A 22,338-nucleotide genomic window follows, 5' to 3' on the forward strand; every position below is an offset into this window, starting at 1 on the left:
TTTCAAAAAAAAAAAAAAAATCAAAAAGAGTAAAATTTAAAAAAAAATTGAAAAACAAAAAAAGCACCATTGATGGAAACTTAGAAATAGACATCATGGTAGCAAAAATAGAATTTCTGCCAAGAAGGTGAAAACCTAGTAAACATGCACCTCTTGTTCCCAATGTGATATCTTACAGTGTATCTTCTGGTTCATGTAAAGTTGCTTTCCTACTTTAGTTTGTTGATTTTGCTCATGTATCCATGGATTAAAACTTGTCATAACTTGAGGGAAACACCCTAGAGTGTCATAGGAATCTCTTACAATAGTCACTAGTTGTTCTAATTACATCTACCTACTATTGTTTGTGTCACTATTGAGATTCCTCTCATGGAATCTCTCTCACAACATTCACTAGTTTTTCTAATTGCGTCTACCTACTATTGTTTGTGTCACTACTGAGATTCCTCTCATGGAATCTCTCTCATGACAATCACCAATTTTTCTAAGTACGTTTGCCTATTGTCACTTGTGTCACTTTTGAGATTCCTCTCATAGAACATCTCTCTGGTATCAATCATCAGTTATTGTTATTGTGTTTGCCTACTATCGCTCATGTCAATTTTGAGATTCCTCTCATGGAACATCTCTCGCAATACTCACTAGTTGTTCTAATTACATCTACCTACTATTACTTATGTCACTTTTGAGATTCCTCTCATGGAAGATCTCTCTCGCATCAGTCACCAATTCTTCTAACTATGTCTATCTACTATCACTCAGTTTCCTACCAAGTTTCTTCTTACTAAACATTCCTCTTTGACTTATGTGACCAACTGTTCTTACTATGTCTGTTTACTATTGTCACCCTACTAAAGAGATTTCTTTCATACACATCAATCCTATAATACAAAAAATGAACAGAAAAATGTTGAATCTATTTGAGATATGCTGAGTTTTTCTTTGTTTGTTTTTCTTTCACTTTATCATGTCTCTTCGAGTGCCTCGGTGATGTCTCTTTTGACTAGGGAAGCAAGGACTAGGGGCATGATCTTTTCTTTGTTTTCTATTTGTGGTTTAGTTCCAATGATCTGAAGCATCCATATAAAGAGAGGTGTCTACTATAATAGCCTCCATCTCATATTGGATGGTTGTGTGTACCTCGACTCCTTTTATATGGAATCTTTATTGAGGTTGGTTATTTTTGTTTCTTTTTTGAGTGAATTCTCTATGCTACAGTAACTACTAATACTCATCCTACTAAGTGAACATATGGGTCACTATGAGTATATCTAGCACATTTATGTCTCAGGTTATGAACACAAGGGTCATTGCAGACAAAAAGCTTACTGATTACTTAGAATAACAAGGATCTTGCATGTGTCTAGTGTGTCTACATGAAAGAAAAATTATGGTCATCCTAGTATTTATGCTTTGATGCTTATGTTCACTTGTTATATATTAAAAGGAAAAAATGTTTTGGTCATTTTGGCTTCTTGTGCCTTAAATGCCTACATTTAATCTCAAAAAAACTAGAACATATGTCCTATTCATATTTCCATGATTGCAATGTTAGTGTGTCATGTCCCCTTTTCAAATAATTAAAAATAATAATCTTTTCTAAGGCAGGCAGGCCCAAGATGGTGAAGTTTCAGAAAAAGGGGATAATATTTAGAAGCTAATGGACTAATAAATGAAAATTATTATTCAAATATTTTTTATTAACCCCTCTTGGATGTGAGTTAGGCTTATGCCCTCTTTTAAGGAGTTTGGAGGCATTTTGGGCTCATTCTAGAACTTGATTTTTGCTCATTTCTTTGTTATTCTTCAGAGGCTGCCAAACCTGTGGAAAAGGAGACCCAAGAATGGGAGTTTGAAGGTTTATAGGAAGGCTGAGGATGAAATTTTGAAGCCATTCCATGTGCATGCTCATGTAGAGTTTTCCTTTGTGCTGAATAGTGCAGATCTGTGGTTTTTCGGGTGTGTTTTTTGTAAGAGTTTGGTGTTTTGGGTTGAGTATTTCATATCAGTTTGGGTTGCTGCTGTATTTTATACTTTTAGATGTTAAAATAGAGCTGAATATATGTATTTGGTCATGATTATACTTCTGTGATAGATTATTAGTGTTTTTGCGGTGTTTCTGGGCTATTCTATGTTGTTTTCGGGAGCCCAATGAGCATTGTTTTTATCCTCCATTTGGGAGCTATTGTGTAAATATTATATAGATCTGAAAATGTCATTTTGTAGGCTTTTATGCTGCTGAAATTTTTATAGAAATTTTTACTTTCATATTTACTAATAATATGTGAAGCTGTGAAGTTTTTGGCACTATTTCCGACATACCCGATTTGGGGTTTATAGAGAAATTGGGGGATCTTTGAAAGATTGGCTATTTGATCTTAAAGATCTGATTAGAGGCTTGAAATATCATATAAAATCAGAAAAGGGACATTTCAGTGGTATCAAAGCTATGATCTTGCCAGCCTGAGGGTTTGTAGAAGTTTGCATGTCAGTTTTGACAACTACCCAAATCTTGCATGTCAAAATTTATGGTTGCATGCTACTTCTAATCATTTGCATGTTAGTTCTTGGTGAATTTGGTAGTTGCATGTTGCTTCTAATCAGTTGCATGTAAAAATCTATAGTTGCATGCTACTTCTAATCATTTGCATGTTAGTTCTTGGTGAATTTGGTGGTTGCATGTTGCTTCTAATCAGCTACATGTCAAAATCTATGGTTGCATGCTACTTCTAATCAATTGCATGTTAGTTATTGGTGTTTGAAGAAGTTATAACCTATTGGGGTTACACTCTAATTTATCTAGAATGGATAGGTATAGTACAGAGACTCAAAGGACACGATCTTGGACAATTGATATCCAGAGTCAGAACAATAGAAAGGATGGTTATTTAGACATTTGAGATAAACTTAGGAAAATAAGCCATGACATGTCTGAATAGTTGGTTGAGCACCACTATATAATGAATGACATGTTTTCTAACCCAGCTAAGGTGGATAAGTTGACTGGATTTCTATTTTGTAGATTTTCTCATAGGGCAGATGACACAATTACCAAGAACTTGCATGAGGAGTTTGAGAAACTAGCTTATAGCCAGGCTGAGGTCTAAGATTCTACTCTGTCATAGGAGGTAGTGAGAAAGGATATTATGCAGATTGATAGTAATGGTCAACTTGATACTCAAATTGAGACAATTGTATACAGGTTGTCAAAGGGTGATGTCACAGGTATTCAGGATGGTATAGTTACAACAGGTAGTGACTACAGCGTAGTGGGTTCAGATGATGATTATGAGAATGTTTTTGTGCATGATGGTGAGATACTTGGTAGAGATGAGTAGACATTAAGCATTCATGACTTTACTGAGAAAGAGTACCAGGCACAGTTAGATGCTTCAACACATAAGGTTGAGGCTGGTAGTACTTACATGATTTGTCCAGCTGGCTGAAAGTGAACAAAGATAGTATTGTGACTTCATTATCTCATCATGACAGGTATGTGGAGTTAGTTGGTATTGGTCATATTACTCAGGTGAGGAGTTTCCTTGAGTTACCAGTTGATTCTAGTTTACAGATATGGACTCGAGATTTTTATATTGGCATTTGGGATTCAGTTGACTGGAGATCTTTAACACTTTTTGGTAGCAGTATTTGTTTGGGTGCTATCATAGATTTGATTAGCAGATTGCACGATGTTGTCTTTTCTTGTGCTAGCAGCTTGTTCGATGTTGGTATTAGTTTTTATATACCAGTGTTGGGCTTTGTTCATATATCCAGTTGACCATACTTGCTGAAATGTGTTGATGATCTTTCATATTTGGCAGTGTGTACAAATGAGTCCCAGGATCATATTGGCATTGATGACATCCAGGAGGATGCAGTGGGTAGTTTTGAAGACTTAGTTTCCTTGGGTACAAAGGAGTTGGACAGCAGTGCTATAGTTTTTGATACTCCGTATGTTGATATGAGCTTTAGAGTTGATTCACAGGATATGGATGGTAATACTCTAGAGACTAGTAACTTTGAGGATACTCCTTTAGACAGTGCATCAGAGGAGGTTTGTAGGAGACAGTCAAGCCAGTGCCATCATGTGTCTAATCAGTTGAGAGTTAGTGAGCGAGACATTGCTATCGCTTGCCAACATTTTGATCCTGCTCGTCAATTGTTAGCAATTTTTGGATGGGGTTCTCCTACTACTGATGAGCAGGGAGGCAGTTATCTTTCCTTGACAGAGTTCCACTCTTTATGGGAGCCTATCCAGATTCTGAGACAGGATTATATGTAGTTGGCAGCTGACAGAGATTATCTTATGGAGTGGGGCAGTACAGCATATGATGCATTGTTGGCCAAGGAAGATGAGGTGAGTGAGCTTACTGAGCAGCTTGAGGTGACTTCAGAGATTCTTGAGAGTACACAGTTGGCTTTCAAGGAGTCACAGTTTCATTTGGCTAAAGTGACCATGGAGTTAGAGCAACTACAGTCTTTACTAGATTCTGTACAGTCACAAGCTATTGTGTATGATGATTCGAGGATGTCCATGGTCAAGATTGTCAAAGATAGTGGAGATGGGGATGCATCCATCCTTGATACTAACATTGGCATATTGGGTTCATCCCCACTAGAGTCAGGTTCAGTTGAGTTGGGTGTTGCAGCAGATTGTTGTGGTATGCCTGACATGGTGGTGACATCTAGCACTAATGGCACAAAGACTAGAGATGCTATATCAAAGACCATGCGTGATATTGGTGAGCCAATAGTTGGCATGGTTCTTGCTAGTAATACTACTCCCTTGGCAATGTCTTTAGAGGTAGTAGTTAGTTCCAACTTGGTTAGTGATCGATTGCAGTTAGTTACATCTAGATTGCAGTCTGAGCCACTGATTGAGATTGGCACATTCTATCAGAATTACATTGTGGGGTATGCTCATCAATTTACCTTTGATGACCATGCTGATGAGATGATGATACAAAGATGTACTTTGGTTCCTAGTGCTTATCATCAGTTATGGGATAGTTTGATGCCTCGGGATGAGAGTTGTGATGGGCACAACATGGTGATAGGTTTTGTAGTTGATAGCTTGATAATACGTGACTTAGAGTAGGAGTTTCAGAGTGATGCTTTAGCGGGTGTTGTTATTGATTCTACTCCTTTGGCTATGACATCTCCTGACTTAGCTAGTGATCAGTCACAGTGGGTTGTATCACTTGTTCATGGTGAGATGTTGACTGAGGTTGGTTTTTTTTATCAACATTATATTGCAAGGTATGTACATCAGTTAGCATTTGATCCTTTTGTTGAGGAGTTGATGGCAGGCAAATTTGGTTTGGGTTCCAATTCTTGTTGTTTATCTTGTGATGGCTTTTCACCATCAGGGGTGCATGGAAGTTATGGTTATCACATAGTGGTCAGAGATCTACAGAGTTGTGTTGACTGTAGGAGTTGTATAGTGTGTGATTTCTCCATACTTGGTACAGTTTCATTCAGGAGCATTCACCATTGTTGCAGAGTTGGATTGTACATTCCTTATAGGCTAGTGGAATGCGTTGATGGTATTTACTGTGTTGGTAGTTTGATTTGTCCACTTTAATTGGGTTTTGATGTTCTAAGAGTTTGTGTCTCGTGGGTTTTTGATTGTGGAAGTTGTGACTTTGGAGTTTGGTTGAGTAGTAATTGTCAGTTTGATTATGGATTCCTCTTGGTTATATTGCAGAGGATATTGTAGGAGCCTGTCTTAATTGACAATAGTATAGTTCATGACTACATTTGGGATCCAGGTGGATTGATTGATTTATTGTTCAGCCATTGCTTGAGGACAAGCAATATTTGGAAGGGGAGGACTTGTCATGTCCCCTTTTCAAATAATTAAAAATAATAATATTTTCTAAGGCAAGCAGGCCCAAAAAGGTGAAGTTTCAAAAAATGGGGATAATATTTGGAAGCTAATGGACTAATAAATGAAAATTATTATTAAAATATGTTTTATTAACCCCTCTTGGATGTGAGTTAGGGTTATGCCCTCTTTTAAGGAGTTTGGAGGCATTTTGGGCTCATTCTAGAACTTGATTTTTGCTCATTTCTTTGTTATTCTTCAGAGGCTGCCAAACCTATGGAGAAGGAGACCCAAGAATGAGAGTTTGAAATTTTCTAGGAAGGCTAAGGATAGGAGTTTGAAGCCATTCCATGTGCATGCTCATTTAAAGTTTGCCTTTGTGCTGAACAGTGCAGATCTGTGGTTTTTCGGGTGTGTTTTTTGTAAGAGTTTGGTGTTTCTGGTTGAGTATTTCATATCAGTTTGGGTTGCTGCTGTATTTCAGACTTTTAGATGTTAAAATAGAGTTGAATATATGTATTTGGTCATGATTATACTTTTGTGATAGATTATTAGTGTTTTTGTGGTGTTTCCGGGCTATTCTATGTTGTTTTCGAGAGCCCGATGAGCATTGTTTTTATCCTCCGTTTGGGAGCTGTTGTGTAAATGTTATACATATTTGAAAATGTCATTTTGTAGGCTGTTATTCTACTGAAATTTCTATAGAAATTTTCACTTTCAGATTTAGTAATAATATGTGAGGCTATGAAGTTTTTGGCACTATTTCCGGCATACCTAATTTGGGGTTTATTGAGAAATTGGTGGATCTTTGAAAGATTGGTTGTTTGATCTTAAAGATCTGATTAGAGGCTTGAAATATCATATAAAATTAGAAAAGGGACATTTCAAAGTGGGAGTTTTATGATGTATGAGGTTTCACTATATGCTCACTGATGAAATTTTTTGGAGCTTGGTAACCAAACCTAGGGTTGCATCTAGCATAGGGCTACATTGCATATTCTACTTGCATAAGTTCGATCATTAATTTACTTGCATCCTTTGTGATGTGGGATTGTTGATTCTTCAAAGTATCATGTTTCTTCATGACTACACAAATGATTTCAATTAATCACCCTTTTGGCTACTTTGACTGTTCTGCATCCATTTTTGGGATCGAATTCGAAATCTGACACACTTAAATAGCTTAAAATCGCATTTTAAAATTTTGAGACCGACATGATTGAATGCTTGTGTAGTCTATTTTTTTCTGATACTTTGTGAATCTTGAAATCTTTTCAAATCACACTTTCTTCAAATTTTCAAAAATTTCTAGAAAAAGTCAAATCTAGTCAAGTTTGGTCAAACTTTGGTCAGAATTGGTCTTTTAGACCTCAAAATCACTTCAAATTGGCTTCTATATTTCTTCTAATCATTCTGATCTCTTATATATTTCTTCTGATTGTTCTGATCTCTTCTAAATTCTTTTGATCATTCTGATCTCTTCTATATTTTTTCAAATCGTTCTGATCTCTTATAAATTCTTCTGATCATTATGATGTCTTCTATATTTGTTCTAATTATTTTGATCTCTTTTATGTTGTTCTAAACCTCAGATTTATTTAGTATCTTTTAACATGCTACACTACATCACATTTTTGTTTGTGTCATGTTTCAATTTTGCTACTTAGGGTGGCAAGATGATTACATCATTGAATCTAAATTTCAACTCAATCTGAATCTTATGTCCTCATCACTCGGGGAAATGCATAGGAAAAATGATAAAATTGAAAAAAAAGTGCACACAAGATAAACATAGTCTAGATTTAATGTGAGAAACCATTTTGGGGAAAAATCACCACCCAAAACCCCCAAGAAACTTTGTATTACAATAAACAATTTAGATGCAAAAAACTCTATTTTCAGATAGGCTCAAAGGCTCAGATTGTAATACAATCAACCTGAATTTCATATCCATACTAGCCCTTTAAAATCCCACAAAAAATTATACAAACTGTAATTTGTTATGGAATTTTGTGCATTAACTATCAAGAACAAAATGGCTACTGGCATCCTTGGAACTCATCCATCCAACGATCAATCATCCTAACTATGACCACTCCTTTAGGTATCATATGTCTCCAATGACATAGATGCCTCCAATCCCTCAGATACCTTTAGTGATGGTCACTTGGACACCTTCAATCACTCAAATACCTTTGGTGACACAAACACCTTCAGTCATGTAGACGCCTTCAGTCACATAGATGCCTTTAGTGATGTGGATGCCTTTGGTCACACAAATGGCTTCGGTCATGTGCCTTCAGTCACATAGATGCCTTTGATGATGTGGATGCCTTTAGTGACACAAATGCTTTTGTCACCCAGATGCCTTTGGTGACACAGATTCCTTCAGTCATGCAAATTCTTTTAGTTAGGTGCCTTCATTCACACAGATGCCTTCGGTGACACGAATGGCTTCAATCACGTAGATGCTTCAAACATGCAGATTCCTTTGATGACAAAAAAACCTATAGTTACACAAATGCCTTTGGTCACACAGCTTCAGTCATGTAGATACCTTTGGTGACATGGATGTCTTCGCTCACTTGGGAACCTTCGACATTGGGTTAGTTCCATTGGCATAGCCACTTCACTGCTAGGTGTACCACAATGCGAAGTCATGACAGACCCTTCATAGTATAGTGGAATCACATGTATAACGTTTCATGATACAAGAAGGATATCTCACTGTACAGTCAAAAACCACCGTATAGACTTGTCATTCTCAACAAAAAATAGGGCTCCCAAGTGATAAACTTTCTATTGGCTTGAATGGAAAAGTTGATGCATAATAAGGTACATCATATGTTTGGAAAAATGCTATGTCTCACTTATGCTTCTACATGCCCTTCCTCTCATGACTTAATCTTTTACTATTTCAATCAATATAATTAAGGATTAATATTCTTTTCATCCAATCAGAGGTTAAAAAGTGATACTGTGAAAAGTAGATTGACAAAATTCCTTCATACAAACCCAATTAATGCATAGCAAACAAGATAGTGACAATAACAATTAGATCTAAGAATTTTTCATACATTGACTGTATAAAAAGTGTTATTGAATACATATAAAAGACTAAGAAGAAAAGGGTTTTTTAAAAGCTTTTTAATTTCATAATTCTATAATTGAAAAAAATTGAAGTATATTTACAATAGGATTTGAGAATTTATTATTTAGAATCAGTATATAATCTAGAATTTTCATGAATTATTAATTTAAAATAATTTCAAATCTATATAAGAATAAATATTTTTATTTAAAAATATAAAGTTTATGATGATTATTTTTAATATACTAATTAATTTACAATTGGGAACATAAAATTAATATTAGATTTACAATTCAATTTACCAATATAAAGATTTTAATATTATTATTTTATTTACTTTTATCTTTTAGTTTGGAAACTTCTTTTTATTAATCTACATTTTAAAAAAATTTTAAAAACATCATTTGTTTCAATTTTATTATCTATTGATTTGATTCAACAAATATAAATATTTAAATTTTAATCATAGCTTTTTCTAAAAAAATTATACAATGCAATCTAAAATATGTTTTAACAACTATTTTAATTCTAGAGTACAATGACAATTAAGTAGATTAATATAATTTTAATTTCTTATGTAATTATAAATATATCAATATTACCCAAAATCACAACCTCAACATAGTGTCTACTACTAAAATTTATCTAAAAATTCAAACATAACCAATGTTCTCTCAGACATTAAATTAAATGTGTAAATTTCTTCACACCTCCATACCCTTTCCATGTACCTATTTTATTTCTCAAAACTTTAAACAAAAAGTAAAAGGGCAAGATATTGTAGTGAGAGATTAGATTGACAAGCTTCTTTGGAGTTCCCTTCTTGCTCCAAAATTTCTTCCAGGCCCATAATTGTTGTTTTAGTTTATGTATTTAAATAAGTTATATAAATTTAATATTATATAAATAAATATATGAACAATTAATTATAATATTATTCCCTAATATTTATAAGTTTTAAAACATAATGTCAAATTCTAGTTTGCATAATGAAAATATCTCTTATTTATCATTTTTTTTTCCACTCTACATTGTAACATAAAATATTTTGATTTACATATTTCACAATAATAATAATAATTGAATGTTTGAATATGTTAAGATTATTGATTATCATAGTGAAGAAAATGATATGTACTAATAGTGGATACATTATATAACAGTGATAAAAGTCATTTTTTAGTTATCAATTTTATTTGTTCATAATAATTTTATAGGATAAATAAATAATACATGAGATTATAGATAAATTCATATACATAACTTTATATGAGATATATTCATATCATGTCATTATAAAATAAATGTTTAAATAAAATAATTATATTATTGTATTTATTAAACACATATGCTATTGCAATCAGTTGTGCATAACGAGTGATTAATTCTTCCTACCCCAATCAATAAATTGTAATTATTTTTATAATTAATTTAATCCTATGATTTTTTTCTAATGTTTATATGCCAAATTTTAATTTCTAAAATAATGAAAAATATTTTACTTTAGTTTAATTCACTCATATTATTTGAGCCTTATAAGAGCGGATTTCTAGGAACCACTACCTATATTTAAGGATGATATATATATATATATATATATATATATATATATATATATATATATAACGAGTGATTAATTCTTCCTTAACGAGTGATATATAACGAGTGTATATATATATAACGAGTGATTAATTATTTGATAAGTTTTATGAATTTGATGTATATATATATTTCATCCTTAAATATAGGCAGTGGTTCTTGGAAATCCGCTCCTATAAAACTAAAACAATATGAGCTAATTAAATTAAAGTAAAATATTTTTTTATTATTTTAGAAATTAAAATTTGGCATATAAACATTAGAAAAAAATTAAGGATTAAATTAATTATAAAAATACTTACATTTCATTCATTGAGGTAGGAAGAATTAATCACTCGTTATGCACAACTCGTTATATATATATATATATATATATATATATATATATATATATATATATATATATATATATATATATATATATATATATATATATATATATATATATATATATATATATATATATATATATATATATATATATATATATATATATATATAACGAGTTGTGCATAACGAGTGATTAATTCTTCCTACCTCAATGAATGAAATGTAAGTATTTTTATAATTAATTTAATCCTTAATTTTTTTCTAATGTTTATATGCCAAATTTTAATTTCTAAAATAATAAAAAAATATTTTACTTTAATTTAATTAGCTCATATTGTTTTAGTTTTATAGGAGCGGATTTCCAAGAACCACTGCCTATATTTAAGGATGAAATATATATATACATCAAATTCATAAAACTTATCAAATAATTTTTTTAACAATAATAGTTACATATTATAAATTCAAATTTTTTATTTTTTTTTTTGCAAAAAGAGGGGTAAAAATTTATTAAGACAGAAAGAAATACAACAAGGAGAGCTCAACAAGGAGCTCGATCCTGAGCAACAAGATCATCAAATTCTTGCACCATCTCAAAGGACAGTTGCCTCCTATCCCTAATATTCCAACCCGGATCATGACTAGATGCCCATTTGGCTAAACAATCAGCAGTTCTATTCCATTCACGAGGAATATACGTGAACCTAATGAACTGAAAAGAGGAAGAGAAGAAAAGAATCTGCTTAACAACAGTGGCCAGCTGCCAACTAACATCCTCAAGCTCTTGCAAAGAAAGCATGTTCACTACCACCTGGGAATCAGACTCACAGATAATCTTACTCCATCCCCGCAAGAAACACTATTCCATAGCATATAAAATAGCCTGAGCTTCCATGAGATTGTTAGTATAATCACCCTTATGAACTGAGAAGAAAAATTTAACATCCCCAGAACTACAACGAGCGACTCCGCCAATACCAGCCGGACCAGGATTCCCACGGGAAGAACCATCAGTGTTAATTTTCAGAACTCCACAGGGAGGAGGAGTCCAGTGCCCATCCCGGTTAACCCAACCCTTCCTCTGATGGTGAAGCTACCTGGACATAGAAGGAAACCTATGAGCTGTAGACCCATCCTACAGATGAAAATTGAGGTGATTACAGATAGCAAGATCAACCGGATCCATACCCCCATCAAGCTCACACTTCACAAGAATAGTTTCCTGAAGAGAATGTGATATTTTCCACCAAAGATGCAAAACACCAAGCCAAACATCTTGGAATATGTGACGATTCCTCTCCAACCAGATATGCCAAAGCATGAAAGATGGGCCAACAATCCAAGCAGCATGGAGAAAAGAAGACTTGGAGGGAGCAGTACCCAAGCAGGCCCAAAACTCAGGCAAAGAGGAAGCATGCCGACAAGAGCAACCCCAAGCGCTCCACCAAAGTTTCCATATCTGAGTAGAATAGGAGCAATGGAAGAATAGATGGGAGATAGACTCCTCTCCATTACCACACAAAACACAATAAGAGGGGCCCTGAAATCTACGTTTATAAAGATTATCCCAGGTAAGACAACGGTTGTCAGCCATTAGCCACATGAAAAAATTGCACTTGGACCAAGAAACTTTATTCCAAACTTGCTTCCACCAAGGGACCTCAGCATCCCCAAATAATTGTCTAGTTATCTCCTAATACCCAGCAGAGACATGATATTTACCAGACAAGGTACCACCCCAAGCCAAAACATTAGGACCAAGCAAAGAAGAACACTCTCTAGAGGCCAGAATTTGAGAAAGCTCCTGACGATCCATGTCTGTACCTCTAGGAGGCCAATCAGAAGAATGCATCCGTCTGTAACCAACAACAAGTCCCAATTGATAAGGAGTCTTGTAATGAGCCACTTTATCCCATCCAGCAGAAAGAAAAGAGTCACAAAGAGGCTGAAGATGAGGGTATATGGATAAAATGGAAGGGAATCCATCCCAATCATCAGACCAAAACAAAGCCTGAGAACCTCCTTTACATATCCAAAACAGACCCCTCTTTACCAACATCGCACCTGTCTTCAAAGTATGCCAAACCATTGAGCCACGGCCTTCAAGAGGAAGTGCAGAGACAGAGCAAGGATCAGCACCATGAAAATATTTATGAGTGATAATACGAGCCCAAAGTTGATGTTGTCCAGAGTACCATCGCCAATAAAGTTTAGCAGCCAAAGCTTGACTACTCAATAGAGCAGATCGAAGACCAAGACCATCCTCCTTTTTAGGCCTACAAACAGTTGCCCAATTAACCAGGCTCCATTTAGTACTACGCAAATTACCACTCCAAAGGAATTGTCGAGAAAGAGCATTAAACTCCTCGAGAAAGTAAATAGGTGCAGTGTGAACCATGCTTCGATAAGTAGGAAGAGCTTGGATAACAGCTTGAAGAAGAGTAACCCGGGCAGCAGTAGAAAGCCATCTATGAGTCCAATGATTTACCTTATCCTAAAGCTTGGTAATCAAATTTTTCCAAAAGAGACGTGGCTGCCTGGAAATAGCAATAGGGATGCCAAGATAAGTCAAAGGAAGTGATCCTATCTGAAACCGTAGGATACCAACAATCTTGTGCTGAATAGAATTAGGAGTGTTAAAAAAGTAAATGGAAGATTTGTGCTCATTAAATTTCTGGCCTGAAGCTACCAAATAAAGTCCAAAGCATGTCGAAAGGCTTCAGCTTCCTTGATCCTAGCAAGACCAACAAGAGCAGAATCATCAACAAATTGAAGATGGGAAAGAGAAGGTAAGCCATTACCCCACTGCCAGCCTTGAATAGAATTCTAGGACACTTGATGCTTAATGAATCTGCCCAAGCCTTCAGCCATGATGATGAATAGATATGGGGAGAGAGGGTCACCCTAGTGGAGGCCTCTAGAAGCACCAAATAGTTGAGAAGGTTGACGATTAATAAGAACTGAAAAAGAGGTAGAAGTAACACAACTCATAATCCAACTCACCCAGTCAAAGCTAAATCCAAAAGAAAGAAGAATACTCCTTAGGAAGCTCCATTTAACTCTATCGTAGGCCTTAGCCATATTCAGTTTAACAAACATGGCTCTCTCCCTGAAAGTAGCCATAGAGTGAATAGCCTCAGTAGCAATAACCACCCCATCCAAAATTTGTCTGCTAGCAACAAAACCACCTTGTTCTTCTGAGATAATAATGGGAAGCCACCTTTTCAATCTCTCAGTAATCAACTTAGTGATAACTTTGTAAGCCACATTACATAAGGAAATTGGTCTAAAACACTTCAATTGATTAGCACCCTCTCTCTTAGGAATAAGAGTCAAGAATGCAGAGTTCAAAGCTTGAAGCATCTGCTTGCTAGCATAGGATTCTTTAACCACCTCCAAAAAATCATGATTAATGATGTCCCAAAATTCTTGAAAGAATTCAACTGGAAAGCCATCAGGACTAGGAGCCTTCCCCTTAGGCATGCCAAAGACCACCTCCTCCAGCTCTTCCAAAGAAATAGGATGCATGAGATAATCATTCATGTCTTGAGTGATAAGGGAAGGAATACAGGACAAAATAAGATTTTCTTCATTATCAGCAGGAGGAGAGTCCTCAGAGAAGAGGGTAGAGAAGTACCAAATAGCCTCCTGGAACAAAGCTGGCAAGGAATTCAGTTGGATACCTTGAGAATTAACCAAAGAAGAGATAGTGCTCTGATTTCGACAAGATTGCACTATTTTATGGAAAAAGGCAGTGTTACGATCACCTTCTTGGAGCCAATCAACTCTAGCCTTTTGCTTCCAAAAATTTTTCTCTCGAAGTTCCCAATCTTCTAGAGCTCTAGAAGCAAGGGATTCAGCCTTGCCAAGAGCCTCTGAGAAACCTCGATCTCTAATCTTCCTTGTGATGACATCAAGATCTTCTTGAGCAAGCCTTTTCATAAAGTGAAGGTTCCCAAAGCATTCCCTATTCCATATCTTGAGCTGCCTTTTAACATATTGAAGCCTTTTAGAAAATGAGAACATTGCAGTACCATATGCAGGAGCACCATCTTTCCACCAACAGAAAACACAATCATGAAGAGAGGAGTCCCGAAGCCACATCAACTAGAACTTAAAAGGAGGATGCTTCGAAACATAAGCCCCTATAGTGGAAAATTTGATTGGCCAATGATTTGAACCCCTCCAATCAAGGATTTCTGAAGAGATAGTAAGGGTGCCACTAACCCAGAAGCAAGAAACAAGAAATCTATCCAGACGTTCTGAGATAGCAACAACACCAGTCCTGCGATTATTCCAGGTATAGAGACCATTAGAAGGCTTAGCATCAGAGAGATTCAAAAGAGATATATGTTGCCAAAGAAGAGCAGAAGAAGGCCCCAATCTAGCCAAACCACCATGCTTCTCCTCCAGACTTAAAACTGAATTGAAGTCCCCTGCTAACACCCAAGGATGATAAGGATGACAATTTCTAACATATTGAATATGTTCCCAAAGTTCCTCCTTTCCCACAAGATCAACAGGTGTATACACATTAGTAACCATGATTACCTCTCCTGAGTCTAGAGTAGAAGCTACCATAGAGAGAGTTGAGCAAGAAGACATCCAACCAAGAGGAGAAATTTTTTGAGGATCCCAAAATATAGCTAAACCACCCGCACTACCTGTTGCCCCAACACACTGGCATTGGCCACAAGACCAAATACTAGAGGCATGTTGGACCATAGACTCCACAAAGAGCTTAGTCTCTTGGATACAAAAAACATCAGGGCTATGATCAGCCACCAAGTTATTAATAGCCTTTTGTCTAGGGATGCTATTTAACCCCCTTACATTCCATGAGAGAATAATCATCATTGGGTAGAATTGGGAAAATGAGAATCCAAAGGTTTCACTGAACTAGACTCAATCAATATATCGCCTGTGTGTTTAATCTTCTCTTGGTCTGTTTTGCACCCACTCCTTAGAGGAGTAGAAGAAGCCTGCTTAAAGGGTCGAGACATCAACCCCAAGGGGAGAGGAGAACCCTTGCCCTTACCTGATGGTAGCACATCCTTAACCAAGTCAACTAAAACAACATCATTATCCTCCAACATTGTAGGAGTCACCAGAGCCTCTATCACAGGAGCTACAGGGCCCTCATAGTTCTGATATACTACAACTTGGGATGCCCCACAAGCATCATTAGGAACAAATCTCTCATTTGGGCAAACTAGATCAGAAGAGATAGGAGGAGGAATACCCTCCTCTAAAACCATACTATCTAGCACCTCAAAGCAGTTAAAACCTGAATTAGATAATCTTTCTTTCAAAGGCCTCTTTTGACCATGGACCTTAGCACGAGGGCGAACAGGGGTAAATCCATCCTTATCCTGCATTTGAGCCTTACCCTTATTTGTAGCATCTTGCGGATTCATCCCCTTGGTAGTATTAGCCATTTGAGATTGTCCTTTCCCTATAGTATCTGCCAAACCACCAGTATTGCCAACTGTAGAACCATCCACTCCTTTGAAACTTGAGTTACGAGGGCACTGACGCAGTAAATGACCATACTCATGAAAAATTTGACAACAGAAAGGGAGAGATTCATAATCTAACTGCTGCACCCAAGAAAAATCCCCCATACAAATTTCCAAAGAATCTGGTAATGGGTTATTCAAATTAATTTCAACAAAAATTCTAACATAAGAAATAACCTTTTTATCGAGGGATTGATGTGCGATCGCAGCCGGCTTCCCCAACAAAGCAACAATTTGTCGAAGGATGTCTTCATGCAAAATTCCAAGGGAAGACGAGGCAAGCGAACCCAAACTGGCACTGTTGAAGGGAGATCCTCAGCAGAATTAAAACCTGAATGCCAAGGTTTGACAAATAACCCCACATGGTTGTAGAAATAAGGGCCTCCTTCAAAAACACGATCCCGATCAGACATGCAAGAGAATACAACAAAAAAATAACTATTCCCCGCCAACATAATCTCCATATCACCTTCCACCTGCCATGAGCGGTGGATCCATGCCTCAAGAGCGGATAGGAAAATCCAGATTCCAAGAAATTTGCATATCAAAGCATGCTTGGTCCAATAATCAATGTCCTCCATTACAACCGTTGGAGGAATAACCAGAACAGGGCGATCATGGCTACGTGGAAAACAACCATTAACTTTTTTCAACTTGGAGCTCTCCCCTGAATAAAATGATTCAGATCGCATTGCATGCATAGTTGGAGAAGAACCATCTATTCTCACCAACGAAGAAGAAATCCTAAGCCCTGCCATGCAAACAATAAAACCCCAATCCAAAATTGACTGCAGAAGATTTCCAAAAACAGCGACACAAATTATGTCCAGTAGCTAGCAATCCAAACAGAACAGAAAAATAGTAAAGATCAAACACCAAGAACAGGCTATGAGAAAAACCCTAGCCCAGCCGGCAGCCAACGCTTCTCCACATTCTCCTCCAGATCGTGTACCTAATTCGAAAATATTTTTATGTGTAATATAAGAATTCATTTATTATTTTTAAATTATTAAGATTAAAAATAATTATCTTTTAAACTTCATTTATCAAATAATAGTTTCTAACATAAATTCAAAAATATTTTTATGTTAGAAACTATTATTTGATATATGAAGTTTAAAAGATAATTATTTTTAATCTTAATAATTTAAAAATAATAAATGAATTCTTATATTACACTTATATGATAATTTTTTTTTAATTATATACTTTTTTAGGAATTATTATTGTTCAAAAATTTATTTAAATATGTTAGGAGATTGTTTTTTAATCTTAAGTAAATATAGATTAAATTATATTAAATTATCATATTGCAGCTCACTATTACCTAGCTATTAAATTTTTATTCTTAAACTATTATAACTTACCTCAACTCACCATTTTCTAACTATTAACTTTTTAATCTTAAATTACTATTACAACTTCCTACAAATACGAGCCACTACATGGCATTTATTTTATATCAGAGATGTGATCTTGAAATTAAATAATAAATCATAGATGTATAGTTGAATAGCCTTTAAAAAAAATTATTTAGTAGATTAGATATTTAATACCTTATGGGTAAACATTTTATTTTTTGATTGGTAAGAGATTGTTAATTATTATCTAGTTAAATATTTTGATTATTAATTAAGCTTGTGTAGATTCAAACCCAAGACCTCCCAATTAAGAGGCTCACAATTTACCATTGTGATGTAGGCTCTTACCTACCTTATGGCTCAATGTTTGATTATGTATACTTAAGCTATCAACTACATGAACATATGCTTTAGTTGTAATAAAAATACTTGAAAAAAAAAAAGTTTAATATTTAATTTACTCAATTTTAAAATAAAATATATTTTACGAAATGAATAAAAAAAGACATCATCCAATTAAAAATAGTCCTCGATATTTTTTCTTTTATAAAAATGGAGTCAATAATAATTTGTAGAATTCAATCATGTTAGATAGGTAAAATGAATCATATAATATGAAGAGAAAATATTTTTTTAAATTCATTATTGAATTAGTTAAATATCACTTAAGTCAGGTTTAGTGAAAAATGAAATTTTAACATGGTTTGGGGATTTTTAATTTTAATTTCTAAATATTTGCCTAACTAACAAGTAGTAATGGAACTTGATATCAAATTATCTTTTTTAGATATAAATATAGTTAAAAAAATTATGTACACATAATTTAATAATGTCTTATTAGAAACTATTACTTTTTTTTTTCATACATTTTATAAATATCTACATTATTGCTTCTATATTTACTTATATATTTTTTCTTTTATAATTTTAGAACAATAATTTCAATTTTACCAAACATTATAAAATCTCTAACAACATTAACATCAATATGGATAAGGTTAATATGGCTGACAAGACTTCACAACCAATTGTGATAGATGTTGAAAAGATTTTTTAATTTTGATTTTTAAAATAAAATTACATGAACCAGTTTAAAGCTTTTATTAATAAAGAAAAAGAAGAGATACAAGGAGACACGAATTATACGTTATTGAAATAATTGATAGCAGCCAAAAAGATGGGGCCGACCCTGAAATACAAATTATACATCTATATTTACTTATATATTTTTTCTTTTATAATTTTAGAACAATAATTTCAATTTTACCAAACATTATAAAATCTCTAACAACATTAACATCAATATGGATAAGGTTAATATGGCTGACAAGACTTCACAACCAATTGTGATAGATGTTGAAAAGATTTTTTACTTTTGATTTTTAAAATAAAATTACATGAACCAGTTTAAAGCTTTTATTAATAAAGAAAAAGAAGAGATACAAGGAGACACGAATTATACGTTATTGAAATAATTGATAGCAGCCAAAAAGATGGGGCCGACCCTGAAATACAAATTATACATTATGGTATATGCGACTGGAGAGTATCGAACTAGTTTTAACACAAGAAGTGAACATCTCATACCCATTTCTCAAGCAAAGATATAGAAACAGCACAGATATATGAACAAATAAGGAGTATATTGCAGACATACAATATAGATGAAGGGGGAGCCGAGGATTTACACTTTGTCACGAGGACTAAGCACTAAGCAGACGTTATTAGTAGAGATGGAGTGGAAGGCGAGGTTTAATAACGACCTTCAAAGGAATTGATTTGGGCATCGAGATACTGATTCCCTCTGTCATGTCAATTTCAGCCCCATCTGGAGAAAACCATTCGAAGCTCTGAAGCAGACGGCCCAATGTATAGCTCACCACAATCATTCCCAGAGACAAACCCGGGCATATTCTCCTGCCCGAGCCAAACGGGATTAATTCGAAGTCCTGCCCTTTCACATCAATCTCTTTCCCGCTGTTGAGAAAGCGTTCAGGAACGAATTCCGTGGGACGCTCCCACACAGAATGATCCCGTTGAATCGCCCAAACATTCACCAACAATTGAGTTCCTGCGGGAATGTGATATCCTCCAACAGTGCAATCCTCGATAGATTCGTGCGGAAGCAAGAGAGGTGCCGGTGGATAAAGCCTGAAAGTTTCTTTTACAATTGCCTGGAAATATTTCAGATTGTGCACATCCGATTCCTCCACTAATCGCTCCCGTCCAACATGTGTGTCAATCTCTTGCTGGGCTTTGCGCAAAATGTCCGGGTGATTCATCAGAGCTGACAGTGCCCACTCAATGGTCACAGAGGATGTTTCAGTACCTGCGGTTATCAAGCCCTGCGAAACTTAAAAACAAATCTTATTGTTAAGAGCTTAAAAATTAAAGCCTGGTCGATGTAGGGTTTAAAAGTTATTCTCACTTCAACAATAAGTGCTCAAAAAGTGCATTCAGAATCTCTTATTTAAATAATTGAATATGTATAACCAAGTTGCAACAATGCTTTCAAAGAGACATTGATTGTTGGAGACGCAGGGGAAATCTGGGAGGAGTGAATTCGCTGCCAGTGACATGATTTTTAATCCCCAAATTTATAGAGCTACATATTTGAACAATATTTGAGGGATGTACATACTTAGAGCATACAGGGAAATGGCATTTTGTGAGAATGTGATAAAAGAACATACCAAGGCGTTCGCTTTCACCACATCGTCGTTATTGTCGGACTCAATTTGATGGTTGTCTGTGACAGAGATAAGAACATCAACCAAGTCTCCAGCATGCACACCTTTCTTCTCCCGGTCATCCTGCAGCAATTTCTTCATGAACGGCTCTCTCTTCTTCCTTAGATTGTTCATGTAACCCACTAAACCTTTTGGATCGACCCACTTGAGAAAGGGCAGGTAATATGCGATATCAAATGCTCCAAATAACATTACATTTTCTTACAAAAACTCCTTGAAATGCTGCGCCTCTTGGAAGTCTTCAGAACCGAGATCTCGCGATATTCTTTTGCTAGCAACAATTCGCATCATGATATTATATGTTAGATCAGACAGCTTCGACTTCATATCCACTGGATTCATCTGATCTCGCTCCCAACTCTCCAAGAGCGATCTGATTAAAGTGAAAATCTCCTCTGCGCGGACATGTCTGAAGGATTCGACTCTGTGTGAAGAAAAGAGGTGGACGCTGCAAATTTTTCTAGTGTTTCGCCAGTAGGAGCAGTAGGGAGCGAGACCGAAGTGTTTGAAATTATACCCCAATTGCTTTCCTACAGACATAAGTGGCCGGGAAGCAAAGGCCTTGTCATTTGTTGTGAAGCATTCTTTTGCGAGTTCTGAAGTGTTGATGACCAAAACTGGGCGGACGCCAAGTTGGAGATGCATGATGGGGCCATATGTCTCTGAAAGAGAGGATAGAAATCTGTGAAGGGGCTCTTTGCTTCTGCTTATTAGAGGAAGATGCCCAATTATTGGCAACGATGGAGGCTGCGGTGGCTTTAGGTCCTCAACATGGCGTCTGAGAGAGTTTAGAATTAGCCAAAGAGAAGCCGCTGCTAGAGCGACAACAACAAAGAAAACCTCCGCTGACGACATAATTGGCGATCTAGCTTCCTCTCAATAGTTGAGCCCAGCTAAGAGATTTGGGTAGAATTACAAGACTGCAAGGATAGTGAAACCAGAATTATGTATGATTAGAGGACGTTTGAATGTTTGGTGCAAGAACAGAGACACCAAGAGTTTTGTATGATCACGGGTTTGAGATTTATTCGTACTCCCTTTTCTGGTTAAAAGTATGCCATCCATGACCACGGAAATATTATCAGGTTTGATGTAATTTACCGAGAGAGCGACTCACCTTTATGGAAAAAGTAGATTTTAAAAAAAAATTAACTGTTCGATTATGCAAGCCATGTGGATGAAAAACATACGACATACAAATTTTTAAAGTAAAACTCACAAATCCTCTTGAGAAAAAAGATAGTATCAATTTTGTAATAGCAAGTTGTCCAATGGTGACAATCTAATTGTTTTTTAAATATTAAAAGGCTGAAAAGTCAGCCAGGGGTTACTTCCCCATCGTCTAACTGATACCAACTTTAAAAAACATATAATGTCCATAGTTAATATAATAGTACCATCAGTCCTGAAACCTATAGCAAGAAAAAACTGAAAAATATACTACTAATGCTTAAACAAATCATTGCTATAAGCACTTGACAATCTAATTGTTTTTTATTAATAAGAATATCATTATTTTGTTCAATGAATGCTTCCTTCATATATTATTAAGGCCTATTATGTCAATCTAATTAATTTTTGATTAATAAGAATATCATTTTCTTCTTTAATGAATGCTTCCTTGGTATATTATTAAGGTCCATCATATAAATCTCTATCTTGTTCTTTTTTATTTTGTTATTCTATTTTATTTTCTATTAATTTTTTTAGTAACAAACTTATTCAATAATTTTCTAAATCGTAGTTCACATTTGTACATTGATTGTGTTAAGGTTTGTTGTTTATTTTGTATCATTAGATGGTGAAGGTTTCAAATGCAAGGTTCAATGTGGAAAGTTCAATGAGAAGAATAAATTTGAAC

General features: G+C 35.1%; 1 pseudogene across 1 annotated transcript; it reads right to left on the minus strand.

Annotated features, from left to right (window-relative positions):
• Positions 1-19,175: 19,175 nt before the first annotated feature.
• Positions 19,176-21,521, minus strand: LOC149560375 (xanthotoxin 5-hydroxylase CYP82C2-like; annotated as a pseudogene). Its single transcript, XR_016363679.1, has 2 exons — positions 20,421-21,521; positions 19,176-20,072 (listed from the first exon to the last, which is right to left on the minus strand). The product of XR_016363679.1 is annotated as a xanthotoxin 5-hydroxylase CYP82C2-like (transcript).
• Positions 21,522-22,338: the final 817 nt, after the last annotated feature.

This window comes from Cupressus sempervirens, chromosome 4 (assembly GCF_028749045.1).
Source record: "Cupressus sempervirens isolate cs-2001-9-10 chromosome 4, ASM2874904v1, whole genome shotgun sequence".
Taxonomy (NCBI): domain Eukaryota; kingdom Viridiplantae; phylum Streptophyta; class Pinopsida; order Cupressales; family Cupressaceae; genus Cupressus; species Cupressus sempervirens.